The following is a 9,172-nucleotide window of genomic DNA, read 5'->3' on the forward strand; positions in this document are numbered from 1 at the left end:
GATATTCGGGAGGAAATTAAACACAGAATAAATATGGAAAATGCGTGTTATTATTCGGTTGAGAAGCTCTTATCATCCAGTCTGCTGTCCAAAAAAGTTACCTTAGAAAGTTAGAATTTATAAAACAGTTATATTACCGGTTGTTCTGTATGGTTGTGAAACTTGGACTCTCACTCTGAGAGAGGAACATAGGTTAAGGGTGTTTGAGAATAAGATGCTTAGGAAAATACGTATTTGGGGCTAAGCGGGATGAAGTTACAGGAGAATGGAGAAAGTTACACAACGCAGAACTGCACGCATTGTATTCTTCACCTGACATAATTAGGAACATTAAATCCAGACGTTTGAGATGGGCAGGGCATGTAGCACGTATGGGCGAATCCAGAAATGCATATAGAGTGTTAGTTGGGAGACCGGAGGGAGAAAGACCTTTAGGGAGGCCGAGACGTAGATGGGAGGATAATATTAAAATGGATTTGAGGGAGGTGGGGTATGATGATAGAGACTGGATTAATCTTGCACAGGATAGGGACCGATGGCGGGCTTATGTGAGGGCGGCAATGAACCTTCGGGTTCCTTAAAAGCCACTTGTAAGTAAGTACTACAGAGTACTTCTAAGTACTACAGAGAAAGTTTAAAACGGGAAATGAAAAGACAGAAACAATGAACAACTTTATGAGCTGCATTAATAGCTTTTACAAAATGACTATCTGTTTATTTTCCATAATTCTGCAATATTTTCCTTTTCACACTCAGTAGATAGCTTTTACAAAACCCTACAAAATGCCTATATCAGATTATTCTCCATAATTTTGGAATATTATCCGTTTCACACTCAATTGTAAATTAGTTTAAAATGGCTTGTAAGAGGATCTTACACTATACACTATTTACATTCAATAGATAGTTTCTACAAAACCCTACAAAATGGCTATCTCAGTTTATTTTCCAGAATTTTGGAATATTATCCTTTTTCCACTTACCCATTCAATTAATCTAGTTTCATGATCCCTACAAACAAGTCTACAAAAGCTATTGTTCTCAGATTGATACAGCATTGAAAAGTACAAAGGCTGAGGTTAATTTTATATTCTAATAAAAAATTATACATGTAAGAATGGAAGTACAGTGCCGAGTGAAGTCACAAATTGAACTTGCATATTAACTAGACCTATATAGAATTCCCAGATTATCTCTTGAACTGTTCACTTAATGATTTCAATGTTCATTTTTTTAGATTCAACCTGATTATCATATCTGGAAAGAAATTGGTAGGCCACCCCTACACACATCAGTTATACTTTCTTTAAACAATAAATTAAACATGTTCTGACCAGGGCTTCACTTTTATTTAGTCGTGTTTTAAATATTGCGCTGTGATTTGAACTGCAATATTACACTGACAACATCACATATTCATTATATATGAGGTCTCGCCCACCTCATGGGATATTACACGACTACTATGAAGTAGCGAATGTGTATTATCACCATTTAATTCGAGAGTCATTTAAATATGCGCTCTTGCATGTATGACTTACATTGTCTAAAGTGCAGGTAGTAAGGTCGTAAAACTTTACAACGAAAGGAGTTCGGCCGGCACCGTGGATCGTGTTCCGGCATAGCTCAGTTGGAAAGAGCACTCAGCGCGCAGAGCTGAGAGGTCCCGGGTTCGATTCCCGGTGCCGGAACAAATTTTTCTCGAATTAAATGATGATATTACACTGACAAGTTAGAGGAACGAAAATTATTTTTATGAGCACAGGGAAAGCTGAAAGTATGATGGACAGATGGATGGATAGACATATATTGAGACAAACATAAAGAAAGACAGACGTATAGAAAGAAAAATGCGATAAAGAAAGGAAGAACGAAGAAAAGAAACAAAGACAGGCAGATGGATGGTTGGAGAGATTGGCAGATAGAAAGCACGAGGGATACAAAGATGAGAAGAAGTAACGATGAACGAGTAAAAACATGAGATAGGTACATTAAAACAAAATAGAATGAAAAATAGAGGGGAAAGAAAGAAAAATATACAGGATGATTCAGGAGGAGTTATCACCACTTACGGACCTTATTTATGAAGACATTTTGAGCAAAAAAAGTCAAAGTCTCAATATTTTCATAGTAACACTAATTTGAATTTGTTTGTAAAATACCATTATTCTTTAGTTTTAAGGGTAAAATAATATTACAAACAGAGAATGAACTATTCAGGAGTATCATTTTTCTTTAATTAGGTAGTATTCTAAAGATAAAAACGTGTTGTGAATTTCTTAGTTATTTCGTACAGAATTTTTTTCGCCTTTTAACTACAAAATTACATTATTCTTACGCACTTATCACAGTTACAAATCACGTCACTCTTGTAAACTCTCTAAAATTGTACATCAGGATTCAAAACTGAACTGTGAAGAATCAAGTCGCTAGAAGTGGTGTGATTTGTAACAATTGTGATAAATGTGCAGTGGCGTAAGCAGAATTTTGTTATCGGTACCGGTACTTTAATTAAATTTCGTGTATTATTATTATGTTACGGTATATTTATTAATATTATACTATGTTCTAATAGAACATAATTCATGAATATCCTTATCAGATCTTTGAAACGTAATTTTTCACAGCCATCCAATTTGTAACAAATTTTAACTTCTGTTTAAGGAGAAGGACCTAAGGAAATCTTTATGCTCATATTATTTTAAGTAGAGCCTCTATTTCCCTAACATAGTTTCATGTCACTGTATGGAGTCTTTTAAATAAAACATTTTCACTTTTGGCTTTTATAGTACAATCACAGACATAAAAAATGCAGTATTATAAAACTATGATATGTCTGCTCTCAAGAGTATCACAGAATTAGAAAACTTGTCTTAAATAAAAGGTAAAATATTGCTAATCAATTTTCTTTTATGATTTTCAGAAATTTTATATTTTTATTTTTATTTTGCATTTTTATGAACAGAAAGAAAAATTACACGTCTATTTTTAACTTATTTTTAATTTGCAATTTGACAATTTCCTCTTACAGAAATATTCATATATAATGTGAAAATGTTATTCAATTATCTCTATTGTTGTTTGAGATATTGCATATTAAATGTTGGAAAACGTAAAAGAAACAAACTCCGGATATTCAACGGAGAAGTTTGAGAACACATTTTTAGAATTGACATAAATATAATTAATTTCTTCCTAACGACCTTGAAATTTCGCTCAAATGAAGCCAGTACTATTAAGTACTTTTAGGCTAAAAATAAAACAAAATGTTAATTTTGACACATTATTTGGTCATTCCTGTAGGTCCTTCATCTTAAGTTTGTATAATAAAAAATGCTTGTATCATTATTACACATATATTTAGTCAACAGTTACGTGTAATATGAAAGACAGGTGGCAGGTCTCTCTATAATAAAGATAGTATTGTTTTAATTCGAACGTGCCCCAGCACCAAGCGTAAGGATTATATTGAAGTAGGGGAGGAGGACTATGTTTTATATCGATGTAGATTTTGTTACTCTGGCACTGAAAAATTAGAGAAAGAAAAACGATTATGGATTAATAAATACTCAAATTTAAATATGTCATTTTTTTAAGTTCCAGGAAAGGGTTCAAATTCTGTAATTCTTCCTCCCTTGCGTACGGCCCTGTAAGTACGTAGGAATAACGATGAAAGAGTAATGGAACGGAGAAAAATTCTCTCCGGCGCTGGGATTTGAACCCGGGTTTTCAGCTCTACGTGCTGATGCTTCATCCACTAAGCCACACCGGATACCCACCCCGGCGCCGGACAGAATCGTCTCAGATTAAGTTCCAACTCTTGGGTTCCCTCTAGTGGCCGCTCTCTGCACTACGTCCGAAGTCCACATATGTGCTGAGGTGCACTCGTAATGAGTGACTAGTTGGCCGGGATCCGACGGAATAAGCGCCGTCTTAAATCACGAAGTGATTTACGCATATCATATATATATATATATATATATATATATATATATTCTATATATATATATATATATATATATTCTCTCCGGCGCCGGGATTTGAACCCGGGTTTTCAGCTCTACGTGCTGATGCTTCATCCACTAAGCCACACCGGATACCCACCCCGGCGCCGGACAGAATCGTCTCAGATTAAGTTCCAACTCTTGGGTTCCCTCTAGTGGCCGCCCTCTGCACTACGTCATAGATGTTTATGAACGTAGTACTAGTCCACACATGTGGTGAGGTGCACTCGTTATGAGTGACTAGTTGGCCGGGATCCGACGGAATAAGCGCCGTCTTAAATCACGAAGTGATTTGCGCATATCATATATATTATTTTAATGTACCGTAGTACATATTTCCATGTAGATATTCTGCGTCATCATATGATGAAAGAGTAATGGAACGGAGAAAAAATTCTCTCCGGCGCCGGGATTTGAACCCGGGTTTTCAGCTTTACGTGCTCATGCTTCATCCGGGGTGGAATCCGGTGTGGCTTAGTGGATGAAGCATCAGCACGTAGAGCTGAAAACCCGGGTTCAAATCCCGGCGCCGGAGAGAATTTTTCTCCGTTCCATTACTCTTTCATCGTATGATGACGCAGAATATCTGCATGGAAATATCGTATGTACTTCGGTACATTAAAATAATATATATACTTCTGAATAGTTCATTCTTTGTTTGTAATATTCTTTTACCCTTAAAACTAAGGAGAATTAAAATTAATGTAACTCTGAAAATATTGAGAATAGGACCCATGTTTATATGAATTTTTTCCCAAAATGTCTTCGGAAATAAGCTCGGTAAGTGACGGTAACTCCTCTTGAATCATCCTGTATAAAAGATGAGAAAAAAATAGGCTGGAAGAAAGCGAAATACAGGAAGAAAAGAATAATGGAATAGCGTTGAAAAAATATTTAAAATATGTAAAATAAATAAATTATGAATAAGAGAATGAGAGTGAGAAATAATGAGTGAAAATATGAAAGAAAAATAAATGAGGAAGATAGAAAGAAAGGAAAAAAGAAAAAAAAGAAAGGGAGCACTACCGGAGCGGTAAAGCAGATATTCTCTATCTGACCCAATTCCGTTGAGCGCCTTTGAGGGTGGAAGGGGGTGGAAAGAAGGCCAAAAGAAGGCCACATATGACAGGATGACGTCAGCAAATGTTGACACGGAGCGGCCTTAACTAACGTCACAAGTAAATTATAAACACAGCAGTATTTCGTTGTCCACTATTTATAGCAGGCCTTGTGGCTCGAAATTTGAAAATTCTGTAAGAATAGCTTCAATCATTCGAGGGGTTTGTATGTAATGGAGGGAGAGGGAGGTCGCGCGAAGTGAGGTCTACTGTGACGTCAGCGTTTTATGTCCCCACATCCCGCGGAGCAGAAAAGGAGGGGCGACCGTTCAAGAGTTTCGTTTAACGAATTAAATATTATTTAACAGTAATGAGGTGTTTGAATGTCAGTTTTTGTTTCGTACTGGAAACGATAAAGCCGCCCTCTCGCTGCGATCAGCGAAGAGTTCATTAAATGCATTCAAATTCACATTCGCTCCCGTTACGTCATATCATACCTAGGTGGGATTACGATACCCAGCAATAAGGAACTTTATACGCGATTATGTCATAAGTATTCAACTATCATAAGACAACTTTTAGGCGAATTTTATTATAGGTATTTTGTTTGAAGAATCAAAGCGACAATATCGAGGTTTTCTCTACATAATCGACTCCAAAATGAGAACCAAGGCGTCCGTAAACCAGACCAATGACGTCATCAAGAAAGGCGCGTAATATACGAGAACCTAAATTCTATATCTCTTAGACAAATTCATCTATCGTCCACTGAAGTAACTGGTATATATTTTTGTGCGAGATCGTGCGTATTTGCTTGGTTTCCGCACAAAACCAATCCGCGGAAAGTCTGAAATTCCACATTCAGTATTCCCAACCTAACACACATAACAATTTCCCTCTTCTTACCGCTTAAGTGACATATTGATTTTACTGCTTTAGGCTTTTAACATATTAGTTTTAGAGACGTTCAATATAGTAATAATTATAAATTGGAAACTTACCACTGCAATTTCAGCTAAATTGCACTGTTAATTATTGTTTTTAAATATTTGCAAAAATCAATACATAACCTTACCGTTTGTTTTAAGTTCGCATTTATAGACTGGGGGAAAAAAAAAAACAGACGTATATCACGGCCTGCTGGAGTATAGAAAACATTTTAAAGCAACAATGTTGAAGATAGATATTTTTGTTTTACAAATTTGCCGTCATTGAACAGAAACCAAGATGGAGATTTCATTGCAACTAATTAGAAATTCCTTTTTCAGGTATGTAATAAACGATCTTCGCACAAAATAATGTACGATACACGAGCGGTATGTTTTCTTGCAATTCTGGGAAATTAAAAAAGCTCAACTACGTTTCGCTTTTTCAAACTTTTCCTCGAACATGAAAACTTCAACATACCGCTCTTGTAACGCATATTACTATTTAGTAGGTTATTTTACAACGCTTTATTAAGATCTATGTTATTTAGCGTCTGAATGAGATGGAGGTGATAATGCCGGTGAAATGAGTCCCGGGTTCAACACCGAAAGTTACCCAGCATTTGCTCATATTAGGTAGACGGAAAACCCCGGAAAAAACCTCAACCAGGTAACTTTCCCCAACCGGAAATTGAACCCGGGGCCACCTGGTTTTGCGGCCAGACACGCCAGCTGTTACTCTACAGGTGTGGACGTAACTGGTACTGTATATGATTGGAGCGAAAGGAGCAATAACCTTTGTAACATTTTGCCCTTAAGATTCATTACTATTCTTAAAATCTATATACGTATCTTGCTGACCTAAATTAGAGAGAAAACAAATAAATACATGAATAAATAAATAGAAAAACAAATAAATAACTAACAAAACAACCGAATGAATAAATAAATGAGCAAATAAATATATATATATAAACAAATAAATAAGAAAATAATTAAGTAAATAAATACCTATGTAAATAAATAAATATTTAAGTAAGCAAATACATAAGCAAATAAATGAATAAGTAACTAGAAAATAAGTAGTAAGTAAATAAATAAATAGGTAAATGATTAATTAAATAAATAAACAAACAAATAAATATGTAAGTAAGCGAATAAGCATATATATTAAATAAGCAAATACATAAGGAAATAAATAAACAAGTAGTTAAATAAATACATAGGTAAATAAGTAAATAGATCGATCAATTTAGCGCTTTGTTTCAAATAAATCTGTCATACATTCAATTTATTAAGTAAAAGTTGAATCTTTTTTAATTTACAATAACTTGTAATAGACTTTAGGAGACTTAAAGGTAGAATTCAGTTGTCTTTGTATTGGTGATTATGTTGTATATTATTACGATTTTACTATGAGTAACCAAGGAACAATTTTCGAAAATTACATAACAAAAATAAATACCGAATTTCTTCAAAAAATGTTCTGTTAAGATTAAATAAGTTCAATTTATTTTTATTTTCCTTTAATTTCATTATTTTTTACTGTTTCCTCATTTCTTACAATACTATAATTTCCCGTAATGACACAGAGAAAAGTTCATAACAATGAAAGATTTATTTTTGTATAATTTCTAGATATTATTTTAGTCCATATACTTCTAAAATTTTTTTAATTAAATTCATTCCAATTACGTAAGCTTTTGTTCTCATATATCTAGATCTACGTCTGATTTTGGGCCAGAATTTTTCCTGCATGTCCTATAAATCTCAAAATTAGTAGAAATTAAAAAAAAATTAATATAGTTTTAAACATGTGAATATCAAAACCCTTCAAAGATTCTGAAATTGTGTGCCTCAACTTGGGGCTATGTGCAAAGTGTTTTTCGAGTGGGGGGCTCCTGTCAGCCGCTGCCAGTATTGACGTCCACGCGGGGGATTTTTCACTCGTCTAGGTCTGACGTAGCGGTGACGTCAGACCGCCACCCCTTCTGTCCCCCCATTCCCCTAATTCTCTATGCAATGCCGTTGCGTGGACTCGCAGCTAAGGGAACGCACCCTCCTGTTGGTGATAACAACAACACTGGTGATATGTATGCTGGTGAATTTAAATAGTGAATCGTTAGTGAAATTCTACATGCTTTGACCAAGTGGAAGAATTAAAAACCTCATACACTTTGAATGGCTCCATCCTTCGTCCACGGACTATGATCACTTGCATTGTCTATCTGAAATTCGGCGAGACTTTCGCTGTGGAATCGTGATAGCGAGTGTGCCAATTAACCTAGTGCTGCCAAATTTCTCTTTCTTCCGAAGACATCTGCAGTTCCTTCTGTTTTCTTTTATTACTACTTTATGCACTCTATGAAGGGTATGAGTTATGTTAATCAAATGGAAGTAATATCGAAAATAATACATTTTTATTATATAAGTTTTATTATTCAACTAAATACTTACTTACTGGCTTTTAAGGAACCCGGAGGTTCATTGCCGCCCTCACATAAGCCCGCCATTGGTCCCTATCCTGAGCAAGATCAATCCATTCTCTATCATCATACCCCACCTCTCTCAAATCCATTTTAATATTATCTTCCCATCTACGTCTCGGCCTCCCTAAAAGTCTTTTTCCCTCCGGCCTCACAACTAACACTCTATATGCATTTCTGGATTCGCCCATACGTGCTACATGCCCTGCCCATCTCAAACGTCTAGATTTAATGTTCCTAATTATGTCAGGTGAAGAATACAATGCGTGCAGTTCTGTGTTGTGTAACTTTCTCCATTCTCCTGTAACTCCATCGCTTTTAGCCCCAAATATTTTCCTAAGCACATTATTCTCAAACACCCTTAACCTATGTTCCTCTCTCAAAGTGAGAGTGCAAGTTTCACAACCATAAAGAACAAACGGTAATATAACTGTATTATTTAACTAAATACAGTATTAAAATAAGAACTATTTCCTCAAAACAGTGGCAATAATGAAAAAGAAGACGAAGCAGCAAGTGTTTTGAAGGAACAACTTTGTTTAGACGAGCTTACAACAAACATTAAAAGTATTACTGGAAGTTCATTGCCGCTCTCACATAAGCTCGCCATCGGTACCTGTCCTGAGCAAGATTAATCCAGTCTCTATAACCAAATCAATTTTTATATTAACCTCATATCTATGTCTCGGTCTCCCCAA

At 35.3% G+C, this 9,172-nt stretch overlaps 1 non-coding gene across 1 annotated transcript; it reads left to right on the plus strand.

The window, feature by feature from the left end:
• The first annotated feature begins 1,615 nt into the window (after positions 1-1,615).
• On the plus strand, positions 1,616-1,691 carry TRNAC-GCA (transfer RNA cysteine (anticodon GCA)). Its single transcript has one exon. It is a non-coding gene; the product is annotated as a tRNA-Cys (tRNA).
• Positions 1,692-9,172: the final 7,481 nt, after the last annotated feature.

This window comes from Periplaneta americana, chromosome 2, assembly GCF_040183065.1.
Source record: "Periplaneta americana isolate PAMFEO1 chromosome 2, P.americana_PAMFEO1_priV1, whole genome shotgun sequence".
Lineage (NCBI taxonomy): Eukaryota > Metazoa > Arthropoda > Insecta > Blattodea > Blattidae > Periplaneta > Periplaneta americana.